The sequence below is a fragment of the Bos javanicus genome, chromosome 20 (assembly GCF_032452875.1).
Source record: "Bos javanicus breed banteng chromosome 20, ARS-OSU_banteng_1.0, whole genome shotgun sequence".
Lineage (NCBI taxonomy): Eukaryota > Metazoa > Chordata > Mammalia > Artiodactyla > Bovidae > Bos > Bos javanicus.
Window position 1 is genome coordinate 19,277,415 of NC_083887.1, and position 24,161 is coordinate 19,301,575.

Genomic DNA, 24,161 nt, shown 5'->3' on the forward strand with positions numbered 1-24,161 from the left:
TATGGATGCTGTAAAAATGAAAGTGCTCATACCCTGTGTTGTCAACAGTAGAGGAAGACCTCCCCTTAAATACTACTTAACAACCGTTTTTCTTTCTTTCTCTTTTTCACTCTTCAGTCAACATAAAAATAGCTACAATATTTATTGCAAACTTTTTACTCTATCTATCAAATACTTGCTGCTGCTAAGTCACTTCAGTCGTGTCCGACTCTGCGTGACCCATAGATGGCAGCCCACCGGGCTCCCCCGTCCCTGGGATTCTCCAGGCAAGAACAGTGGAGTGGTTTGCCATTTCCTTCTCCAATGCATGAAAGTGAAAAGTGAAAGTGAAGTCGCTCAGTCGTGTCCGACCCTCAGCGACCCCATGGACTGTAGCCTTCCAGGCTCCTCCATCCATGGGATTTTCCAGGCAAGAGTATTGGAGTGGGATGCCATTGCCTTCTCTGATCAAATACTTAAATTTATTTAAATACTTTCCACCCAGTAATTATACTTTTGAGAGTCTGTCCTAAAGAAGCAATGTAAATTTGAAATGATACATGTTCAAAATTTTATCAAAGACAATAACCTAAATTCACCACAATGACAGCTCATCATAAATATATTAATTGTGTCTAGATGATAAAAATATAATTATAATAAACTATAATGTACAATAAATCATAAGATGATATTTTTATTTGAACATACTCTCAATATTTTGCTAACCAAAGAAGATCAAAATAAAGAGTATGTATAGTGTATTATCTTTGTAAAAAAAACATAGACATACATGTAATATGTGTATTTTTAAAAAGATTTAAAGTAAATATTAATTCCTAAATAGTAGCATTATTTTTCTTCAGGATTTTTCCAGTATCTGCCTCACTATATAGATTTTAGCATTGGGCATACACTTGTAGTTTAAAAATTATTAAAAGAAGCAGTCAGATAGAGTTTAAACACAGTTTTACTAGCACAGGGAAATTGTTTTATTAGTGTTAGTTAAATGTAGATGAAATGTAGATGAAAAACACAGCATTTTAATGGCAGGAATATTTCAATTTTATAAAAAATGTATAAAAAGCTGTTGAGTGTTTAGCTCTAAATACAGGGATTATGAATTCATTTCATATTCTTTAATTTTTATTTCAAATGTTTACAGTAACAAATTTAGATTTTTATAATCAAAAATGAATTACTTTTAAGACACTCTTCTAAATTTATTTGCTTATTTTCATTCTCAAGTTGTATATCTGGTATGGCTTCAACATTTCCAATCTAACTACTTTCCAAACATTAAATTTGTCTTGAAATTCAGTTGAAAATTAGCAATGAGTTGCAGTTACACTCCTGTGTGGCATTAGTTCCTCATCCCAGGATATAGTCCCTATTCCCCAGTTCAAAGGAACCCTTCATATTATAATTTCCACTGTGTCTAATAGGCATGTGTTTCCACTTTGTCATTTGGTCCAGAGGATTTTTTTTTATTTGCTGCTCTTTTCTGTGCAAGGCATAAAGAAAGGTGTTAAGAGAGTGTTAAAGATAGTGCAAGGTGTTAAGGAGAAAAGCCAGGGGAGAGAAGAATGCTTAATCTTTTCATCTGGTCCAGTTGTCAAAGTCTTTTGTCTTCAGCTATCATTTTTTTCCATCTGTGACATGTAATCCATTTAACGAGGGGGATGAGGACCGCAGGTTTAGCTGTGCTTGTCTGCAAACCTCCCCTTAAATACTAATGAACAACTCTTTTTTCTTTTTCTTCTATTGCAAACTGAACAGAAGCTCAGTCTTTTGAAGCTACCCTTTACATCTCTTAATTAGCTACTTATTTCTGCGTATGCCCCAAACTTAGCAGCTTAAGATAACACAGCATCATACTATGCCCACAGTTTCTTTGGGTCAGTAATTCGAGAGATGCTGAGCTGGATGCCTCTAGCACAGAATTTCTCATAATATCACAATCAAGATATCCATCCAAACTGCATTCATCTGAAGACTTGACTGGATTCATCTGAAGATTTGACTGAAGACTTATAAATATTCTTTTGTTCACATGCATCAGTCCTATTCATTATGGGAGGGGACTACGAGGGAGTGAACCCAGAAAGTGAGGATCATTGGATGTCCTTCGGAAGGGTGGCTTCTAGGAAATGGTTCACATCCCTTTCATATGTTAAATACACTAACACCCTTTGGTGTTCCCTCAAGTTCTCATTCTATTGTGGTGTTAGCTGAAAGTCTAAGATCTCATCATTTAAATCACATGTTAGTTTTCTATTGCTGTATAACAAATTAGATAATATAACAGCTTAAAACACACCCATTTATTATCTTACCATTCTGTAGGCAAGAAGCCTGAGCACAGAGTGGCTGGATTCTTAGCTCAGGAACTCACAAAACTGAAGTCAAAGTGTTATCCAGGGCTGCAGTCATTATTTTGAGCTTGGGATTTTTCAAGCTCTTTTAGTTTGTTGGCAGAGTTCAGGTCCTTGTGACTGATGGATAGAGGTTCCTAGAGGCTACTGCCAGTCTGGGTCATATAACTTTCTCCACAGTATGGTAGTTTGCTCCTTCAAGGTCAGCAGAAGTTCCCTGCTGCTTACTCTGACTTTGAGTCTGACCCTTCAATCGAGACTTAAAGGTTTGGTGTGATCCAATCAGGCCTACCAGCAAAGTTGCTACTTTTTGTTAACTCAAAGTAACTGATTAGTAATCTTAATTATATCTGAAAAATCTTTGTAAAGTAACAGAATCAATGGAGTGGTATTCCATCGTATTCACAGATTTCCATCAACACTCAAAGAGTGGAAATTACACAAGAAGATGGGAATCTTAGAATCTGTCTGCAATACCAGGTCTAGGTATAGGTGAGAGAAATCTTTATTTTGTGTGTGCTCAGTCACTCAGTGTCTGACTCTTTGTGACCCCATGGACTGTAACCCACCGGGTTCCTCTGTCCATGGAATTTTCCAGACTAGAATACTGGAGTGGGTTGCCATTTCTTCCTCCAGGGTGTCTTCCTAACCCAGGGATCTTTACAACTACACCCCCTGGGAAGCCCAAATCTTTATTAGTTTCCTGCTTTTCTGTAATGAGTTAACCCCCAAATTGATCAGCATAAACTGTAAGCATGATTAACAACAATTTGTGATAAACATGGTTGACTTCTCACAGTTTGTATGGGTAAGGAATTCAGAAAGCTCCTCCTGGGGTGATTCTGGATTGGGGGTCTTTCATGAAGTTGCTGTCAAGAAGTCATCCAGGGTTACCAACATCTGAAGGCTTGACTGGAGCTGGAGGATGTGCTTCTGAGGTGACTCACTCGCATGATTGTCAGGTTGGTATTGGCTCTTGGTGGGGAGTCTCATTTCCTGTGCAGACAGCCTGCTTCACTGGCTGCATGAATGTCTTCATGACATGGTGGCTGACTTCCAGTGGAGTGCATGATCAAAGAGACAAAAGCAAAAGCAGTAATATTTTATGACTAATCTTCAAAGAGTTACTGCCCATCCCTTCTGTCAATTCTATTGGTCTCATAGATCAATCTGATATAAAGAAGGAGGGGCCATGAATACCAGGAGGCAAGTATCTTTGGGGCTGTCTTTGAGGCTGGCTACTCCAACCTCAGTTAATGACAGTGAATTAAACAAACACAATTATGTTAAGGAAAGAGATTTCTAAAATCTGTTTCTGTCTGAGAGCAGATTCTCAACTCTCTTTTTGAACTCTCATCTCTCTTCTCATCTCTCATCTCTCTTTTCGAACCTCTGCAGTACCCTTAAAACTTTTGTCCTTGTTTCCAATGACATCCCTTTTAAAACTCTTAAAAATGGTCCAGCTATAAAGTGCCACCACCTCCTTTCATAACTCTTTAGGTAAAGTTCTCAACAAGGCACTCTAGGCAGTAAATGTGCCTACATCTCCTGCTTTTCTTTTTGCTCCTCTCACTCTCCAATTATTTTTATGTTTCAGTTATGCTAAACTTTTCATTTTTTCCCCAGATGGCTCAGATGGTAAAGAATCTGCTTGCAATGCAGGAGACCTGAGTTCAGTCCCTGGGTTGGGAAGGGAATGGTTTACCAATACCAATGTTCTTGCCTGGAGAATTCCACAGACAGAGGAGCCTGGTGGACTACAGTCCATGGGGCCACAAAGAGTCAGACACGACTGAGCAACTAACACTCACTTTCAAACAGGCTAGGTTTTGCCATGTCTCTGTTTGCCTTTGCTTATCCTATTCTCTCTGCCAGAAATGAATGACAAGTAGTAGTGACTATGTGTTTCCTAAAAGCTAGACAACTACTGTGCTAAATCGCATGTTGAGTAGTCCAGTTCCATTCTTACCACAGTGTTATGTGGCTACTATTATTATTACCCTTATTCTACAAATAAGCACTACTAATCCTATCTGCATAGGGGTTAAAAGCATAGACTCTAGAGAGGGATTTGGAAGGTCTACCTAACTTTCTTGTTGTGCATGCATGCTAAGTCGCTTTAGTTGTGTCTGACTCTTTTTGACACTGCGGACTGCAGTCCACCAGGCTCCTCTGTCCATTGATTCTCCAGGCAAGAATACTGAAGTGGGTTGCCATGCCCTCCTCCAGGGGATCTTCAAGCCCAAATCTCTTATGTCTTCTGCACTGGCGGCAAGTTCTTTACCACTAGCCCCACCTGGGAAACCCAACTGTCTTTGTTATTTCCAGGCAAATAGATTGAAAAATACCAAGTTTTATTATTCTAATTTACTAATCAACTTTAGGTGTGCCCAACCAAATCAAGTTGAATTTTCTTTTTTAAAAATATGTGTGTGTTGAAAATGGGGAGTAGAGGGAGGAAATGGATAATTTGACCATTGATTTTGCTTTCCTGTGACAAAGAAGGTTTGGGTATGTCACATTGTTTAGTAATCCACACACTAATCTATTTAAATCTTCAGTATGGATACAGGTATATTTTGTCCACTTCTCTCTTTTCCAAACTTTTTTCCAATGTCATGAGCAGCTTGCTTGCATCACGTTATTGTGCCGTCACTAAGTCATATCTGACTCTTGGTGGCACCATGGACTGCAGCATGCCAGGCCATCCTGTCCCTCACTATCTCCCTGAGTTTGCCCAAGTTCAAGTCCATTCCTTTGGCAATGCCATCCAACCATCTTGTCCTCTGTCACTGTCTTCCACTGTCTTCAATTTTTCCCAGCATCAGGGTTTTTTCCAATGAGTCAGCTGCTCACATCAGGTTCACTGCTTCATATCGCCAAGTAAATGTATTACCTCCACAGAGTTATAACCAGGATCATTAGAACACTACCTAAATATTGTATTTTCAGTATTTTTTGCTTTTAGCAATGAATCATAACATCCAGCCTAATTTAAAGAATTTAAGGTTCAGTTCAATTCAGTTCAGTCACTCAGTTGTATCCAACTCTTTGCAACCCCATGAATCACAGCACGCCAGGCCTCCCTGTCCATCACCAACTCCCAGAGTTCACTCAGACTCAAGTCCATCGAGTCAGTGATGCCATCCAGCCATCTCATCCTCTGTTGTCCCCTTTTCCTCCTGCCCCCAATCCCTCCCAGCATCAGAGTCTTTTCCAATGAGTCAACTCTTCGCATGAGGTGGCCAAAGTACTGGAGTTTCAGCTTTAGCATCATTCCTTCCAAAGAACACCCAGGACTGATCTTTAGAATGGACTGGTTTGATCTCCTTACAGTCCAAGGGACTCTCAAGAGTCTTCTCCAACACCACAGTTCAAAAGCATCAATTCTTCGGCACTCAGCTTTCTTCACAGTCCAACTCTCACATCCATACATGACCACTGGAAAAACCATAGCCTTCACTAGACAAACCTTTGTTGGCAAAGTAATGTCTCTGCTTTTGAATATGCTATCTAGGTTGGTCATAACTTTCCTTCCAAACAGTACGTGTCTTTTAATTTCATGGCTGCAGTCACCATTTGCAGTGATTTTGGAGCCCCCCAAAATAAAGTCTGACACTGTTTCTACTGTTTGCCCATCTATTTCCCATGAAGTGATGGGATTAGATGCCATGATCTTCATTTTCTGAATGTTGTTTTAAGCCAACTTTTTCACTCTCCTCTTTCACCTTCATCAAGAGGCTTTTTAGTTCCTCTTCACTTTCTGCCATAAGGGTGGTATCATCTGCATATCTGAGGTTATTGATATTTCTCCCGGCAATCTTGATTCCAGCTTGTGCTTCTTCCAGCCCAGCATTTCTCATGATGTACTCTGCATATAAGTTAAATAAGCAGGGTGACAATATACAGCCTTGACATACTCCTTTTCCTATTTGGAACCAGTCTGTTGTTCCATGTCCAGTTCTAACTGTTGCTTCCTGACCTGCATACAAACTTCTCAAGAGGCAGGTAAGGTGGTCTGGTATTCCCATCTCTTTCAGAATTTTCCACCATTTATTGTGATCCACACAGTCAAAGGCTTTGGCATAGTCAATAAAGCAGAAATAGATGTTTTTGTGGAACTCTCTTGCTTTTTCGATGATCCAGCAGATGTTGGCAATTTGGTCTCTGGTTCCTCTGCCTTTTCTAAAACCAGCTTGAACAACTGGAAGTTCATGGTTCATGTATTGCTGAAGCCTGGCTTGGAGAATTTTGAGCATTACTTTACTAGTGTGTGAGATGAGTGCAATTGTGCGGTAGTTTGAGCATTCTTTGGCATTGCCTTTCTTTGGGATTGGAATGAAAACTGACCTTTTCCAGTCCTGTGGCCACTGCTGAGTTTTCCAAATTTGCTGGCATATTGAATGCAGCACTTTCACAGCATCATCTTTCAGGATTTGAAATAGCTCAACTGCTATTCCATCACTTCCACTAGCTTTGTTCATAGTGATGCTTTCTAAGGCCCACTTGATTTCACATTCCAGGATGTCTGGCTCTAGGTCAGTGATCACACCATCATGATCAACCAACTTGAGATTTACCAAAGAATTTTTAACATTTTTTAAGCATTAGACATTTAAGAAATGCTATGTTAAGAACAAAAAGTAAATTAATTGGCAAAACCACTATGAAACTTCAGTAACTGTACTGCAAACTCTTTTTTCGTCTGGTTTAGAGTGCTCACAGAACACAGAAAAATATTTTCATTTCTATTTCCCTTAGTATTGGTAAGATCTCAGTGATTCTAATTCAAGAAATTTGCTACTAAGAAAGTCAGGATGAAGCTCATGTAAGTTAATACTATAAATAAGAGAGATGGGTGCAACTTTTGGGAACATTCATGCCTTCAAGAAGCTCATGTATACAAATGAGGAATTTGATGAGCACAGCATATTTCTACATGAGCTCCTTGACTCCACAAGTTATTTGTATTTTACTGGAAATATTAAACTTCATGTGTGTTTGTTGCTTAAGTACTTTTTGAACTTTATATTATCAAAATTATGCCTCAATAGCTTAAAATAGTATGAAGTAAAACAATTAAACCCCTGGTCCATACCATATAGGTATTACCTCTAGAAATTACTCTAGAGGTAATTTCTATTAAATGAAGATCTGTTTCTTGAGAAAACAATCTATAATGTTTTAATATTCTCAGATGATAGTTTGCTATTATAGGCTTACATTAATGAGTCTTTTAGGGCTTTCCTTATAGCTCAGTCAGTAAAGAGTCTGACTGCAATGCAGGAGATGTGGTTCAATCCCTGGGTTGGGAAGATCCTCTGGAGAAGGAAATGGCACCCACTCCGGCATTCTTGCCTGGAGAATCCCATGGACAGAGGAGCCTGGCAGGCTACAGTCTATGGGGTCGCAAGAGTCGGACATGATTGAGTGACTAAGTGCACCTATGCAATTAGTCTTTTACTTTTATCTTACTCTTCTCATGTCAAAGGCATGAATTTAATACATTTTAGATTTTAAATACTCATGTGGCTTCTGTTTTAGAGATAATGTTTGTTTCATCCATTATCTTATTTTTAAAACAGTTTTCATAATAGCCACCCTAATGGATGTGAAGTAGTATCTCATTGTGGTTTTAATTTGCTTTATTCACTCTTAATCCCGTCATTAAAGGTTATTTATTTTCAACAGTGGGAAATATTTTTCATTTTTTATGCATAATATTTTAAATTGGGATCATTGGCTGTATGTAGTTGTAGTTTGGCAATCTGCATTTAACAGCATTAGTAGAGTATTTACCAATACCATTAAAAATATTTTTATGAACATTATTTTTAGTGGGTGTGAAATCTTACACAGAGAAAGACACATTCAAGTATATGTATGGGCCCATTTTAGTTGAATATTGGCATGCTCAAAAGTACAGATTTTAATGGAACTAGCAATCTGAATACAAAGCAAATTCTATCTTCAAACAATAGGAGTGATTTTGGCTGCAACAAAACAGGTGAGTTTTCATAACACTCTCTGTCATTATATTAACTTCTTTAAACACTAGATTTATTGATATCACAATAAACAAAATTAAGAACAAGCATTACGTAATTTAACCTATCAGATATCTCAAAGCAATCATCTTTCACCAGAGGTTTATTCTTTGTATAATTAGATGTCTCTTATTTTTTAAACAAAGCTTTTAAAATAAGAGCTCTCTTTAGGGATTAAGCCAACCAGATTTTATCATTGAAAACATGTTCATAGTTCAGTTAAGCCTGGCTTTCCCCTCTGGATAATCATTCTTTAAAATGCTCACCAGTGGATCTTTAAAACATCCTGTTGAGATCATTATCAAGATCTCAGTGATATATTATGAAATAAAGGGTTTATAATGGGATAATTGAAACTTCCTGCCTCATACAGTAGATATATTTTTATATTTATGGTATTCACACCAATAAGTGGTTCTAAAAAGCTCAAAATATTATTTGATCTTAGTGGTTTGGGGGCAGAGCAAGTGGCACTGCCTTGATTTTTTTATAACTTGGCACAAGTCAGTGCTTTCTGGAGGGACTTTCAGCACAGACTTTTGTCAGATTTGCCATATGGAGCTATTGGGCTCAGATTATAGAGGTTTTCCTGGTTGTTAGCCTGATTTAGGAATTACCAGTGCTCTCCAGGATTTTCACCCAATACAGAGAGTGTGCAAGGGGAGAAAGTGATACCTCGGGAAACCAATAAAGCTTGATAACTGGGAGGTTTTGATGGTTCCCATCATTTCTGAGAGGTGCCGTCTCGTGAAGTTCTTCATTGGCAATAGTGAAGATGGTTCCTGTTAGCCCCTGAGAGCAGACAATAGTCTAAGACAACCTTGCTTGAATGATCCCAACTGTCTGCTTCCCCATGCTCCTCACCCCAGCACTCCCCAAACCCTAAGATCGTATCAGCTGCAGGTCAGCCTGAGGAATGAGGTTGAGTCCAGGGCAGACACAGAAATCCACTTCACTCAATAACGTTTTCATGTATTGTAGACACAACCTGGAGTTTACCTACTTCAGAGGAGTGTGAGTGACTAAGTGTGGGAACTTGTCGGAATGAAGATCTGAAAACCTTTTTCACTGAAGGAAGAGAAAGATGAGGGGGAGGGGAGTTATGGGGAAGAGGGAGAGGAAACCCCATTTGAGAGTTCTCAGTGAACACTAGGAAACACCTCCTTCTCCTAGCACTGAGTTCTGTAAATTAAAGGCAGCCTTGTTCTTAAATGTCTTTTCTTGAGGAACATCATGTGGATGGGTTTCCTTCCTGTTTCATGTCATCATCATTGTCAATGACTTTGTGATATTATGATGAGTCATCCTAATAGATAAAGGCAGAAGTTGAAAATAGGTCCCCTTAACACAATTATGGATTTTATTTTAAAAATCCAGTGTTTTCTTTAAATCAGAGGAATTTACATAAAAATCAAATTTTCTGTTTCTCTTGAAAATACAGCCAGTCTGGCAACACTCAGCTCACATTCCCACCTTCCAAGAGTGGCACATTGATAGTGGCTCTGGCTTGGGACTCTCTCTCTGGAGCCCCAGTGGAGTTCCCACCTGCTTGCTCTATGTATCTGCATCCCTGATCAATGTCTAAAGGCATGTGAGTTTTCTACTCCTCATTTTGATTAGGAGATTTATTAGAAAAGGGACATCCCCCAGGGCTTCCCTGGTAGCTCAGACAGTAAAGGATCTGCCTGCAAGATGGGAGACCTGGGTTCGATCCCTGGGTCAGGAAGATCCCCTGGAGAAGGGAATGGCTACCCACTCCAGTGTTCTTGCCTGGAGAATTTCATGGTCAGAGGAGCCTGGTGGGCTGCAGACCACGAGGTTGCAAAAGAGCTGGACACAACTGAGCGACTAACACACACAGACCCATGCCATACGCTTTGAAGTGTCTTTCTCATGCAGAGCAGAGGACACCAAGCAAACATATTCTGTCATAGCGGCAAGTCATCTGAGAAGCAGTTACCACAAATATCTAGTGATTTACTCAGCAGTTCTGAAAGGTGGGAGTTAAACCACCTGTAATCGGCTCTGGGGTTTGTTTACAACACATGTGCGGGGCCCCCCCTGAAACCTAAGGGAATCAGAATTTGGGGAGGGAAGAACCTGGCATCTGAACATTAAAGGAGCACTGCAGGTGATTCTTATGAAACATAAAGCTTGAGAATTATTGAAGTCTTCCAGGATCTGACAGCTCTTCTTCTTGGCAAACACAGTTAGAAGGAACTGATAGACCTTAGGAAATAATCTTAACTCACCAGTCCAGCAATGCTGAAGATGCAGAATTTTGTCCTTATCAAAAGCCAATCGATGCTGACCTTTTTCAGTGAGTGTCCAACCCTAGATCAGGTACAACAGTGAATAAGGCAGATAAATATGCAGTTTTGTATATAACAGAAAGAGGGTTTTTTCCCATTATCATAAAAAAATAGGAAATTACTGGGCTGTTATGTTCATTTTTGCTGCATTATTGTTTTCACCCCTATCTTTAATGTGGAATTAAAGTATCTACACACATCTACTTGCTTTCATTTCTAATATCTGGAAAGGTTTCAGCTTGACAAAATTAGCATGTAGACCATGCTCCCTCCTGTAATCTCACTGATGAGTCACTCCACAACCCCAGCACAGAACTGCTTCTGGGATCCTGTCTGCTAACTAGGCTTTGAAACCCAGCAGGAAAAAAAATTTAAAAACTTGTGTGTTTTCTTCACAGGTAATAAATAAATGAGAAATTACCATAAATATACAGTTTTATTCACTCTAACTAATTTTGACATAAAACCTGACAAAGCTGTGCACAAATTGGATCTAGATTCAGGTTCTGTATCTACACAGCTAATGCACACATGAATTATTCAGTGAAATTTGCTTCAATGGGTTTTTCTGAGTCATCTCAGTGTGTGGCCAGTTTCAGATAATACATTAGACCATTATGCATTATGGTCAATTCACTATATATTTGTTTAAAATACATCCTGTGTTGGTAAATTTGTTAAATTCAAGTTTGTGGTTCACATGTGTCATCTTTCTGCAGATGTCCCCCTGTATTTTGAACATTAAACACTAATATTTTCATCTCTCTGAGTCTCAGCATTCACAGTTATTCATCGCATTGGGGACATGCAGGTGGGAAAATAGACAATTGCTATCCGTCTGTGATGGCTGTGGATGGGGGAAGTACAAAGGAGCCAGACAAAAAATAAATAGAAGGGCCAGGGGAGGCTCCTTGAAGGAAGGACCTCAGAGCTCAGATCTGAAAGGTTAGCAGAAGTTGCCAAAGGAAGAGAGAAAGGGAAGATATTCATTCACTATTGTTGAGTATCACTCCACTACAGATTCAGTGACTTAAAATAATTATGATTCCACAGTTTTCCTGGGTCAGGAGTCTGGCTCAGTTTTACTTGGGTTCTACATGCAGGGGCTCATGAGACTGCAGTCAGGAGGTGACCAGGCACATTTATTTCTGGGGCTAGGGTCTTCTTTTCAAGCTCCTTCAGGTTGTTGGCAGAATTCAGTCTCTTGCAGTTTTAGGACTGAGGTTCCTGCTTTCTTGCAGGCTGTCAGCTGAGGCTGCTCTCAGGTGTCAAAGACTATCTGTGGTTCATCACCCTCTCACAGCCCTCCCCCAACATGGCAGCTCACTTCTTCAAGTTTAATAGGAGAATGTCCCTCTTGAGAAAGGACCCAATTCCTCTTTTTAAAAACTTTCTCCTTATTAAGTCAAGCCCACTTAAGTTAATTAAAAGACTTGGAATGCTTAATTCCATTTGTAAAATCCTTTCACTTTCTCCAAATACTGTAACCTGACCACAGAAATAACATCTTATGCTCATAGGTCTAGCCCACATTTAAGAGAAGGGGATTATAGAGGGTATGGATACAAAGAGATGGGAATCTTCTGGGCCATCTGAAAATTGTGCCTATCACAGGGAAGGATATTCCAAGCAAAAAGAATCACGTGTGTGAAAGAAACATAGGTGAAAGTATGGCATTTACAAGTGTCTGAGGGTAAGCCTGGATTGCTGACCAGAGGATATGCAGCAGGTCAAGCTAAGAAATGTGGGCTTTATCCTCAGTGAATAGAGAAAGCAGTGCTGGGTTTAACTGCCCATGCCTGCATACACTGTTATGTAACCAATTTTCACAGAATATTTGAAATATTGAAGTATGGAAAACTTCCTACAATAAAAATCGAAAAATCAGGATATGTCTTTATATTACATAGTATTCATTTTGGAAGTATCTATGACATTTTTAAAGACTAGAAGTAAATACATCCATCTGTTAGCCATGGATCTGGGTGGCAAACTATGAATGTTAGCTATCACTGAGTGGGGAATTACAGATAGAAATTCCTTATTCTTTTTTCTTATTTCTAAAATTCTCCACAATAAATGCGTATTTATGTTATAATAATAATAAATTAAAAGCCTACTTGTGGTACTTGCAAATACAAGTGCATCTGAACACAGTTCTCTTTGAAATCAGTTGAAAATTTGGTACTCTGGATATTTTGACAGGTGGGAAACCTAGGTCAGAAATTAGCTACATGTGAGCTATATGCCAACAAAGGTCCATCTAGTCAAGGCTATGGTTTTTCCAGTAGTCATGTATGGATGTGAGAATTGGACTGTGAAGAAAGCTGAGTGCCGAAGAATTGATGCTTTTTTTTTGTTTTTGCTTCTGAATATTTTATTTTTTTATTTTATTTTTTTATCATATCAAATGCTTTTTTAAAATTTTATATTATTTTTAAACTTTACAATATTGTATTAGTTTTGCCAAATATCGAAATGAATCCGCCACAGGTATGCCCGCGTTCCCCATCCTGAACCCTCCTCCCTCCTCCCTCCCCTCCCCTCCCTCTGGGTCGTCCCAGTGCACCAGCCCCAAGCATCCAGTATCGTGCATCGAACCTGGACTGGCAACTCGTTTCATACATGATATTATACATGTTTCAATGTTATTCTCCCAAATCTCCCCACCCTCTCCCTCTCCCACAGAGTCCATAAGACTGATCTATACATTGGTGTCTCTTTTGCTGTCTCGTACACAGGGTTATTGTTACCATGTTTCTAAATTCCATATATATGTGTTAGTATACTGTATTGGTGTTTTTCTTTCTGGCTTACTTCACTCTGTATAATAGGTTCCAGTTTTATCCATCTCATTAGAACTGATTCAAATGTATTCTTTTTAATGGCTGAGTAATACTCCATTGTGTATATGTACCACAGCTTTCTTATCCATTCATCTGCTGATGGGCATCTAGGTTGCTTCCATGTCCTGTCTATTATAAACAGTGCTGCGATGAACATTGGGGTACACGTGTCTCTTTCCCTTCTGGTTTCCTCAGTGTGTATGCCCAGCAGTGGGATTGCTGGCTCATAAGGCAGTTCTATTTCCAGTTTTTTAAGGAATCTCCACACTGTTCTCCATAGTGGCTGTACTAGTTTGCATTCCCACCAACAGTGTAAGAGAGTTCCCTTTTCTTCACACCCTCTCCAGAATTTATTGCTTGTAGACTTTTGGATCACAGGCATTCTGACTGGCGTGAAATGGTACCTCATAGTGGTTTTGATTTGCATTTCTCTGATAATGAGTGATGTTGAGCATCTTTTCATGTGTTTGTTAGCCATCTGTATGTCTTCTTTCGAGAGATGTCTATTTAGTTCTTTGGCCCATTTTTTGATTGGGTCATTTATTTTTCTGGAGTTGAGCTGTAGGAGTTGCTTGTATATTTTTGAGATTAGTTGTTTGTCCGTTGCTTCATTTGCTATTATTTTCTCCCATTCTGAAGGCTGCCTTTTCACCTTGCTAATAGTTTCCTTTGTTGTGCAGAAGCTTTTAAGTTTAATTAGGTCCCATTTGTTTATTTTTGCTTTTATTTCCAATATTCTGGGGGTGGGTCATAGAGGATCCTGCTGTGATGTATGTCGGAGAGTGTTTTGCCTATGTTCTCCTCTAGGAGTTTTATAGTTTCTGGTCTTACGTTGAGATCTTTAATCCATTTTGAGTTTATTTTTGTGTATGGTATTAGAAAGTGTTCTAGTTTCATTCTTTTACAAGTGGTTGACCAGTTTTCCCAGCACCACTTGTTAAAGAGATTGTCTTTAATCCATTGTATACTCTTGCCTCCTTTGTCAAAGATAAGGTGTCCATATGTGCGTGGATTTATCTCTGGGCTTTCTATTTTGTTCCATTGATCTATATTTCTGTCTTTGTGCCAGTACCATACTGTCTTGATAACTGTGGCTTTGTAATAGAGTCTGAAGTCAGGTAGGTTGATTCCTCCAGTTCCATTCTTCTTTCTCAAGATCGCTTTGGCTATTCGAGGTTTTTTGTATTTCCATACAAATTGTGAAATTATTTGTTCTGGCTCTGTGAAGAATACCGTTGGTAGCTTGATAGGGATTGCATTGAATCTATAAATTGCTTTGGGTAGTATATTCATTTTCACTATATTGAGTCTTCCAATCCATGAACATGGTATATTTCTCCATCTATTAGTGTCCTCTTTGATTTCTTTCACCAGTGTTTTATAGTTTTCTATATATAGGTCTTTAGTTTCTTTAGGTAGATATATTCCTAAGTATTTTATTCTTTCCGTTGCAATGGTGAATGGAATTGTTTCCTTAATTTCTCTTTCAGTTTTCTCATTATTAGTGTATAGGAATGCAAGGGATTTCTGTGTGTTGATTTTATATCCTGCAACTTTACTATAATCATTGATTAGTTCTAGTAATTTTCTGGTGGAGTCTTTAGGGTTTTCTATGTAAAGGATCATGTCATCTGCAAACAGTGAGAGTTTTACTTCTTTTCCAATTTGGATTCCTTTTATTTCTTTTTCTGCTCTGATTGCTGTGGCCAAAACTTCCAAAACTATGTTGAATAGTAATGGTGAAAGTGGGCACCCTTGTCTTGTTCCTGACTTTAGAGGAAATGCTTTCAATTTTTCACCATTGAGGATGTTTGCTGTGGGTTTGTCATATATAGCTTTTATTATGTTGAGGTATGTTCCTTCTATTCCTGCTTTCTGGAGAGTTCTTATCATAAATGGATGTTGAATTTTGTCAAAGGCTTTCTCTGCATCTATTGAGATAATCATATGGTTTTTGTTTTTCAATTTGTTAATGTGGTGTATAACATTGATTGATTTGCGGATATTGAAGAATCCTTGCATCCCTGGGATAAAGCCCACTTGGTCATGGTGTATGATCTTTTTAATGTATTGTTGGATTCTGATTGCTAGAATTTTGTTAAGGATTTTTGCATCTATGTTCATCAGTGATATTGGCCTGTAGTTTTCTTTTTTTGTGGGATATTTGTCAGGTTTTGGTATTAGGGTGATGGTGGCCTCATAGAATGAGTTTGGGAGTTTACCATCCTCTGCAATTTTCTGGAAGAGTTTGAGCAGGATAGGTGTTAGCTCTTCTCTAAATTTTTGGTAGAATTCAGCTGTGAAGACATCTGGACCTGGGCTTTTGTTTGCTGGAAGATTTTTGATTACAGTTTCAATTTCCGTGCTTGTGATGGGTCTGTTAAGATTTTCTATTTCTTCCAGTTCCAGTTTTGGAAAGTTGTACTTTTCTAAGAATTTGTCCATTTCTTCCACGTTGTCCATTTTATTGGCATATAATTGTTGATAGTAGTCTCTTATGATCCTTTGTATTTCTGTGCTGTCTGTTGTGATCTCTCCATTCTCATTTCTAATTTTATTGATTTGATTTTTCTCCCTTTGTTTCTTGATGAGTCTGGCTAATGGTTTGTCAATTTTATTTATCCTTTCAAAGAACCAGCTTTTGGCTTTGTTGATTTTTGCTATGGTCTCTTTTGTTTCTTTTGCATTTATTTCTGCCCTAATTTTTAAGATTTCTTTCCTTCTACTAACCCTGGGGTTCTTCATTTCTTCCTTTTCTAGTTGCTTTTGGTGTAGGGTTAGGTTATTTATTTGACTTTTTTCTTGTTTCTTGAGGTATGCCTGTATTGCTATGAACTTTCCCCTTAGGACTGCTTTTAAAGTGTCCCACAGGTTTTGAGTTGTTGTGTTTTCATTTTCATTAGTTTCTATGCAAATTTTGATTTCTTTTTTGATTTATTCTGTGATTTGTTGGTTATTCAGTAGCGTGTTTTTCAGCCTCCATATGTTGGAATTTTTAATAGTTTTTCTCCTGTAATTGAGATCTAATCTTACTGCATTGTGGTCAGAAAAGATGCTTGGAATGATTTCTATTTTTTTGAATTTACCAAGGCTAGATTTATGGCCCAGGATGTGATCTATCCTGGAGAAGGTTCCATGTGCGCTTGAGAAAAAGGTGAAATTCATTGTTTTGGGATGAAATGTCCTATAGATATCAATTAGGTCTAACTGGTCTATTGTATCATTTAACGTTTGTGTTTCCTTGTTAATTTTCTGTTTAGTTGATCTATCCATAGGTGTGAGTGGGGTATTAAAGTCTCCCACTATTATTGTGTTATTGTTAATTTCTCCTTTCATACTTGTTAGCATTTGTCTTACATATTGTGGCGCTTCCGTGTTGGGTGCATATGTATTTATAATTGTTATATCTTCTTCTTGGATTGATCCTTTGATCATTAGGTAGTGACCATCTTTGTCTCTTTTCACAGCCTTTGTTTTAAAGTCTATTTTATCTGATATAAATATTGCTACTCCTGCTTTCTTTTGGTCCCTATTTGCATGGAAAATCTTTCTCCAGCCCTTCACTTTCAGTCTGTATGTGTCCCCTGTTTTGAGGTGGGTCTCTTGTAGACAACATATGTAGGGGTCTTGTTTTTGTATCCATTCAGCCAGTCTTTGTCTTTTGGTCAGGGCATTCAACCCATTTACATTTAAGGTAATTACTGATAAGTATGATCCCGTTGCCATTTACTTTATTGTTTTGGGTTCGAGTTTATACACTGTTTTTGTGTTTCCTGTCTAGAGAATATCCTTTAGTATTTGTTGGAGAGCTGGTTTGGTGGTGCTGAATTCTCTCAGCTTTTGCTTGTCTGAGAAGCTTTTGATTTCTCCTTCATATTTGAATGAGATCCTTGCTGGGTACAATAGCCTGGGCTGTAGGTTATTTTCTTTCATCGCTTTAAGTATGTCTTGCCATTCCCTCCTGGCTTGAAGAGTTTCTATTGAAAGATCAGCTGTTATCCTAATGGGAATTCCCTTGTGTGTTATTTGTTGTTTTTTCCCTTGCTGCTTTTAATATTTGTTCTTTGTGTTTGATCTTTGTTAATTTGATTAATATGTGTCTTGGGGTGTTTCGCCTTGGGTTTATCCTGTTTGGGACTCTCTGGGTTTCTTGGACTTGGGTGATTATTTCCTTCCCCATTTTAGGGAAGTTTTCAACTATTATCTCCTCAAGTATTTTCTCATGGTCTTTCTTTTTGTCTTCTTCTTCTGGGACCCCTATGATTCGAATGTTGTAGCGTTTAATATTGTCCTGGAGGTCTCTGAGATTGTCCTCATTTCTTTTAATTCGTTTTTCTTTTATCCTCTCTGATTCATTTATTTCTACCATTCTATCTTCTAATTCACTAATCCTATCTTCTGCCTCTGTTATTCTACTATTTGTTGCCTCCAGAGTGTTTTTAATTTCATTTATTGCATTATTCATTTTATATTGACTCTCTTTTATTTCTTCTAGGTCCTTGTTAAACCTTTCTTCCATCTTCTCAATCTTTGTCTCCAAGCTATTTATCTGTGATTCCATTTTGATTTCAAGATTTTGGATCAATTTCACTATCATTATTCGGAATTCTTTATCAGGTAGATTCCCTATCTCTTCCTCTTTTGTTTGGTTTGGTGGGCTTTTATCCTGTTCCTTTGTCTGCTGGGTATTCCTCTGTCTCTTCATCTTGTTTAAATTGCTGAGCTTGGGGTGTCCTTTCTGTATTCTGGCAGTTTGTGGAGTTCTCTTTATTGTGGCGTTTCCTCACTCTGTGTGGGTTTGTACAGGTGGCTTGTCAAGGTTTCTTGGTTAGGGAAGCTTGTGTCGGTGTTCTGGTGAGTGGAGCTGTATTTCTTCTCTCTCCTTTCGAAGACTTGGGTTGCTTTTCTGGGTGCCTGATGTCCTCTGCCGGCTTTCAGAAGTTGTTTTGTGGAATTTACTCGGCGTTTAAATGTTCTTTTGATGAATTTGTGGGGGAGAAAGTGTTCTCCCCGTCCTACTCCTCCACCATCTTAGCTCCTCCCCCCTAGAATTGGTGCTTTTGAACTGTGGTGTTGGAGAAGACTCTTGAGAGTGCCTTGGACTGCAAGGAGATCCAACCAGTCCATTCTGAAGGAGATCAGCCCTGGGATTTCTTTGGAAGGAATGATGCTAAAGCTGAAACTCCAGTACTTTGGCCACCTCATGCGAAGAGTTGACTCATTGGAAAAGACTCTGATGCTGGGAGGGATTGGGGGCAGGAGGAGAAGGCGACAACAGAGGATGAGATGGCTGGATGGCATCAATGACTCGATGGACGTGAGTTTGAGTGAACTCCAGAAGTTGGTGATGGACAGGGAGGCCTGAGGTGCTGCAATTCATGGGGTTGCAAAGAGTTGGACACGACTGAGCGACTGAACTGAACTGAGCTGTACTGAGCTATATGAAGGTGAGGACCAGTCAGTGGAAATGAAGTCCAGACTCAGCAAGGGTGGCAAGTATACTAGACCTCCCCAGGTTTTATCTCATAACTAAACATGTGCAGCATACGCAGTCTTTAAATTCTGGTGGTATTGAAGCCAGCCACTTCCCTCTACCTCAGTTTCCTTACATATAAAAGTGCAGGCAGGTGAGATTCTGTTCTTATCCCAAGATTCCATTGCAGGTAATACACAAGTGGCCTGAATTTCACCTATCATCAAGCCGCCTTCCTCCTGGAGGAGTCATTTAAGCAGTTCTGCTTACCAAACACCCACTGGACATGGAGCTCAGAGCCAGGGTGAGATGTTGGAGGTGCTGAGTGCTATTTTATAGCATTTTATAAATGGCATTATCTCTGCCATGTGGCCAAGTCCGTTCCAACTTTCAGCAGTGTTCATCCAGGAAGAGAGGGAAGAGTCCTTTGAAAGCCAAATGGGAATTTGGGAATAAGAAACAATGACAATGAAATCCTTCCGACACATCTTCAAGTTTCAAGAGAGCAGTTAACAGAAAAGAGGAAAAAAATGTATTTTTAGAAGTTGTTTGGGAGGTGAAAGGATTTTTCTTGGAGGGAGGAGGGCAGAAGAGATTGGGAGAAGAAATTGTTTTCCTTGGCACTGCAATACCTCAGAGATCTTTGAGTCAAAACACAATGAAATGGGCTTTGCATCTCTCTTGCTTCAGGAAAATGAAAAGCAAGCTCACTAAAAACATGAATTGGTCAACTGAATAGACCACATTTCTGATAAATGGCATGATGACTAAAATAAAAACTCTTAAAATACATATTTTAAAATTAGATTTCTGACCTTCGATAGGGCTTATCATGCTATTTATACTGAGGCAGAAGGAGCTGATTTTTCAGTAGTTGCCTCATCAAAGACATGACTCACATTTCCTTAAGCATTTACACCATATGTTTCCTGAGGTAGAAAAAAAAAACTAAGGTTTTTCTTTTTCCTAAGCAATTAGTGAGATATGAACCAAAAGTTAGAAGAAATCATTTAAGAAGAATACTTTGCAGGGCATGCAGTTTTTGAATGTTGATTTCTAGAAACTGAAATTATATTAACTCTTTGGCCAGTGTAGCCATTTGATTGATTTATGAATATGAATTAGAAGTAATCATTGTGATGCTAGTTTTACCATTAAGAAAAAAGGCAAAATTTAGTTTAGTAATGAAACACAGGTACTACTGAAATTCACTTAATATGCAGAAATGTGAATTGGAGGTAAGAAGCCTTTGTTAAACTGAAAAGAATCATTTTAACATTTAAAAAGAAAAATATCACTTTAATTGACATTTAGTGACATTTTTGCATGTGTACAAGCTGTGACTGTGAGATAATGGTTCATATTATCGTGTGGCCAGTGGAAATTAAAGCAATTTTTTTGGTGGTTTTTTTTTTTTTTTGGTTGTGCCAGGTCTTCATTGCTGCACACAGGCTTTTCTCTAGTTGTGATGAGCAGGCCTGCTCTTTTGCTCTGGTATATGGGCTTCTCATTGAGGTGGCTTCTCTTGTTGCAGAGCATGGGTTCTAAGGCACATAGGCTTCCGTAGGGATCTTCCTGGACCAGGGATTGAACCTATGTCCCCTGCGTTGGCAGGCAGATTCTGATCCACCGTGCTACCAGGGAGGTACCCAGATGAATTTATTTTTATGATTATGGACAACAAGCATCATTTTAATACAAATATCTTTATATAGCAAAAAATTATTGTTGTAAAACTCCTAGGAAATGCATATTTTATTTAAGAGATGGGGAAGTACATATACAGAAAATCATTAATATATAAAAATCAGGGTCCCAACTAAGGAATTGCTAGTTTCCTGCTTGGTGCCTGAATCGCTTGACATTTTATTCCATTACTGGTTTTTTTTTAGGGTAATAAATTTAGGAATAGAAAACAGGTTCAACACATGTACAAAGTTTATATCTTAAGGACATGTCCTCATCCTGTCCTAGGCTATTCCCACCTCTCATGTTACCTGGCTTGGAGAGCTACCACCATCCTTCTAGTCACCCAGGTCAGAAACCTGCCCATTACACTTAACTCCTCCTTATACTCTCTACCTAACCACCCCCAGCCAAGTCCTTTGACTTATACCCTCTCAATATTTCACAGGTATATTCTCTCTATCTCAACTTTATTTATTTTTTGAGCAATTTTAGATTCATAGCAAAATTGAATGGGAGATATTGAGATTTCCCATATCCCCTCTCCTCCATTGCCCCCTGCCCCACCCCGAGCATAGCCTCCACTATTATCAGTATCCCCTACCACAGTGGCACATTTGCTGAAATTAATGAACCTAGATTAACACATCATCACCCAGAGTTTATAGTTTATGTCCAGTTCAGTTCAGTCGCTCAGTCGTGTCTGACTCTTCGCAACCCCATGAATCGCAGCACGCCAGGCCTCCCTGTCCATCACCAACTCCCGGAGTTCACTCAGACTCACGTCTGTTGAGTCAGTGATGGCATCCAGCCATCTCATCCTCTGTCGTCCCCGTCTCCCCCTGCCCCTTTAGGGTTCACTAACTACACCCTATGGGTTTAAACAAATGTGTGATGACATGGTCCACCATTATAGGGTCATAAAAAAAATTCCACTGCCCTAAAAATTCTCTGAGCTCCATCTTTTAATTCCTCTCTCCCATCAACCCACTGATCTTTTTTACTGTCTCCATAGTTTTACCTTTTATAAAATGTCATATATTTGGAATAATACAGTATGTAGTCTTTTCAGATTGGTTTCTTTCACTTAGTAATGTGCATGTAAGGCTCCTTCATGTCCTTTCATGATTTGATAGCTCAATTCTTTTCAGCACTGGATAATAATCCATTGGTTAGACGTGTTACAGTTTACATATCCATTCACTTCCTGAAAGATATCTTGGTTGCTTCCAAGTTTGGGCAATTATGAATAAAGCTACTGTAAACATCTATGTGTGTGTGGACCTAAGTCTTCAAGTCCTTGGGTAATCAAAGATACTCTCTTAAATTCTGACCCAATCATTTTTGCCTCCTATTTCACCTCCCTAACTCCCAATCTTGAACTGCCCTTACACCTCTCCCCACCAGCTTATGCCCCACCATTCCACCAGGATAATTTTTCTTAAATGGAAATCTGCTTGGTCACATCCTACTTTTGAAAATTCAGTAGCTTTCTAGGACCTGTTCCTGGATCCCTTCTCCACACATCACCTTGGCAAATAAGATCCTTTTCTTATTTGGCTCCTGCTCATCCCTCCAGATTCACCTTTTGGTGCCTCCCACCCATCTTTCTGCAGCCATCTTTTCACCATGCCCACACTGGGTTTCCGTCTTGGCAAACTACCTGCAGCATTTGAGTGGGCCTCCCCCTCTGCACTGCAGTCTCCTTTTGCTCAGAGACCCTTTCCCTCCCACCCCTGCCCCATCTGCTCAACCTCTGCTCTCCATTTAGGTCTCAGCTGTCAGCAGACATCTTCTCCTTGAGGATGCACTCTTTGTCCCTTTAGCATCTTGGAACTAGGACTTCTCCATGGTCCTGACATCCTGTGCATCCCCCATCATAGATTTTATCGCATTGAATCATAATCATGTATCCATTAGTATAGTCTTTGTTTTCTAGCAGAGTAGATTTTTGTATGGCCAGGGACCCCAACATACTCACCAGGTCCTAGCACTGTGTCTGGAACACAACAGGCATTTCACAATAGTTGATAATTGAGTGAGTCTGTACAGTGAAAAAGCCACCTGCCTGAACATAAGGAAATATAAAATTAATATACTATACATAATACACAAATATATAATTATATAAAATTAAACATTAAAATAAAGTTAATCTTAACTCTAACATCTTCTATAATACCTCCATGTCAATTAAACCTGTTTTCACTTGCAAGAAAACCCAACTAAAGGTCATTTATACAAATGAAAAAGTCTCAAAGGACTTGAAAACAAAAGTCTGCTGGCCTTGGGCCAGTACAATGGGAGAGCCAGAATCTCTGTACTTCTCTTGGTTTTTCTCTAATACTCATAAAACGTCTGCAGCTCTAGACATCACATTTACTTTCAATTCAAGAAAGGGAAAGGCAGCAACAACCCCTTCTGTCTGCTTTATCAGGAAAGCAAATTTATTCTGGAACTAGCCACTATTCTTTCATTTATTTTTCATTGGCTAGAACTATATCAATATGTCAGCTCAATTATAAGAGAAGCTAAAAAAATTAGTGTTTAGTCTTTCCAGCCTCAGTATTGGAAATGAGTAAGAGACAATAGTCTGGAAATAGATGTGGGATTAGGCAGCCAACTGTATCCACTGTACCCTGGGACAAACCCTGGTACTTCTTTTACCCTTTGATTCCTCTTTTCTGAGTGAAGAATTAAAACAAATGATCTTTCTTCTAGAATCAACTTCCTCTCATTCTACAATTCCTGTATATTGTCTTGTCCATGGTAGAATTGCCTTCTACATCCAAAAGTTCAGTTCAGTTCAGTTCAGTTCAGTCGCTCAGTCGTGTCTGGCTCTTTGTGACCCCATGAATCGCAGCACGCCAGGCCTCCCTGTCCATCACCAACTCCCGGAGTTTACCCAAACTCATATCCATTGAGTCGGTAATGCCATCCATCCATCTCATCCTCTGTCGTCCCCTTCTCCTCCTGCCCCCAATCCCTCCCAGCATCAGGGTCTTTTCCAATGAGTCAACCCTTCGCATGAGATGGCCAAAATACTGGAGTTTCCGCTTCAGCATCAGTCCTTCCAATGAACACCCAGGACTGATCTCCTTTAGGATGGACTGGTTGGATCTCCTTACAGTCCAAGGCACTCTCAAGAGTCTTCTCCAACACCACAGTTCAAAAGCATCAATTCTTTGGCGCTCAGCTTTCTTCACAGTCCAACTCTCACATCCATATATGACCACTGGAAAAACCATAGCCTTGACTAGACGGACCCTTGTTGACAAAGTAATGTCTCTGCTTTTGAATATGCTGTCTAGGTTGGTCATAACTTTCCTCCCAAGGAGTAAGCGTCTTTTAATTTCATGGCTCCAATCACCATCTGCAGTAAGTCCAAGTCTTTCCCTGATGCTTCACGTTTAGAGAAAGCCTGATCTAAGGAAGAAGCCCCT

The 24,161-nt window shown here is 39.1% G+C and overlaps 1 protein-coding gene and 1 long non-coding RNA gene across 8 annotated transcripts in view; one reads left to right on the top strand and one right to left on the bottom strand.

Annotated features, from left to right (window-relative positions):
* The window catches only part of PDE4D (phosphodiesterase 4D), a 1,603,025-nt gene that overhangs the window by 672,046 nt on the left and 906,818 nt on the right, over window positions 1–24,161 (top strand). The gene's annotated exons all lie outside the window — the stretch shown is intronic.
* On the bottom strand, window positions 3,031–21,590 carry LOC133233325 (uncharacterized). The gene is made up of 3 exons (XR_009731680.1): window positions 21,503–21,590; window positions 10,654–10,735; window positions 3,031–3,407 (listed from the first exon to the last, which is right to left on the bottom strand). It is a non-coding gene; the product is annotated as an uncharacterized LOC133233325 (long non-coding RNA).